Here is a 2,155-nt window from a genome sequence, read left to right on the forward strand (position 1 = left end):
AGCACTATTTACTAACACAAGTTATGTCAGATTAAATTAAACAAATAATAGAAAACACAGTATCCAAACTGTAAAATATTAGCCTATCATCCAAACATATTCTGAATTAAAAGTTCTCTGACTTCTGCTCCTGCAGAATGCATTCTGCCTTGATGTGGGTTCAAAGGATCATCATCATCATCATCAGAAAAAGCATCTTCCTCACCATCGGCTCCAACGGCACCAACTTCCTCCTCAGGAAGCTGGATATTTTCCCTGACTGCAATGTTGTGGAGAATTGCAGTAACCACAATAACAGAACAGCTTTTGGTGGGGTTTAGCTTTAGGCCACCACTGGACTTGCTGATGCAGCGAAAACGTTGTTTCCACAGTCCTATAGTCCTCTCCACTATAGAGCGTGTCCTTCCATGGGCCTGATTAAACCTTTCCTCTGCAATGGTGGCTGGATGCTGCACAGGTGTCAAGAGGTAGGGGGGAAGAGGATATCCACTGTCTCCCAGGAGCCAGCTATCACCAAAGGCAATTTCTTCAGCCATCTGGCAAATTTTTTATTATTTTTATTTTATTTATTTATTTAGAAAAGAGACAGTGTACATTAATTAACATTCTTAAATGTAAATGTACCCAAATTAGCCCGAAGGCTAGTTTTCATTTGGTAGTCCCTTTGCCAGATGTTATTAGGGTCTAAACTAGAAAAAAAGAGTTAAACATTACAGCAATACACTACAACAGTCATAAAACTAGAACTTGTAAACACCTCTGTAAAATACAATTAGACATAGTATACAAAAAGACAAATATATATATATATATATATACACACAATAAAACAATTTTTTTTTAGTTAAATATGAATGAATAGGTCTATAATAAAATTAATAATAAGGTTAGTAATAATAATAATACTAATAATAGAGGAGCAGCATTAATGTTCACATTGTTGGTTATGAAGAAGCCATTTCGGTTTCACTTTATTTGGATGGTCCCTTTAACACATTCAGTTAACTATAAGTAGCGTTGCACCTACATCTCTACTAACTCTCACTAGAGTGTTAGTAGAGTATTAGTAGACTGGTAGGGTTAGGGATAGAATAAGTTGACATGTAGTTGCAAAGTTACTTATAGTCAGTAGAATGTCTGTTGGCGGACCATCACAATAAAGAGTTGGCAGATATTAAGCAGTCTACTAATACTCTAATGAGAGTTAGTTGACATGTAGTTGCAAAGTTACTTATAGTCAACAGAATGTTCAAAAGGGACCATCAAAATAAAGTGTTACCGCCATTTCTTAAGATTAAGCTTAAAAGAGTTAAATGATGAGCACTCTCTAATTGGTTGAGGTACAGTATTCCACTGATGTGAAGCTCTGTATGAGAAAACAGCTTGACCAAACGATGTTTTCCTACGTGGGATTATACAATCCGCTCTAATTGCGCCTCTTGTTGTAATTCTGTTTTCAATAGATTTAAATTTAATAAAATCAGCCAAAGGAGGTGGAGCCAAACCATGCATACTCTTATGAACTAAACAAACATTTTTAAAGTTGATGAGATTTCCCCAGTTAAACAAGTTATACTTATTTAAAATGTGACAGTGATGAAAACTGAATTGTTTTTTATCTAAAATTTTAAGTGCTTGTTTGTATAGTGATTCTAATGGTTTTAGGACAATCAAATGTGTATTTGACCAGCTTGTCAAACAATATGTGACATGAGAAAGAATCATAGAATGGAAATATATCTTTGCTGCCTCATTTGAAAAACAATTTCTAATAAACCTAAAATTAACCAAGTTAAATTTAATCTTTTTGCAAACTTTTTTTATGTCAGTTTTAAAACCAAGATAGGAGTCCAGATGTACCCCTATATATTTACATTCTGAAACAACCTGTAATCTTTCTCCTGCAATAAAAATGTCCTGCTTTGTATCAGACCTATGTCCTTTAGAAAAGAACATACAAACTGTTTTTGACACATTTAACCTCAGAAAACTCTGATTAAGCCAGGATGTAACTTTTACCATAAAGTCTGTCAACTTTTTTGCAATCTCTTCTGCATTTTTACCATGTGTAAAAATTGCTGTATCGTCAGCATACATTAGGATATTACATTCTTCACACTCCTTGGGTAAATCATTAATATACATGCTAAAGAAA

The sequence above is a fragment of the Rhinichthys klamathensis genome, unplaced genomic scaffold, assembly GCF_029890125.1.
Source record: "Rhinichthys klamathensis goyatoka isolate OS25496 unplaced genomic scaffold, OSU_Roscu_1.1 h1tg000011l_1, whole genome shotgun sequence".
Taxonomy (NCBI): Eukaryota; Metazoa; Chordata; class Actinopteri; order Cypriniformes; family Leuciscidae; genus Rhinichthys; species Rhinichthys klamathensis.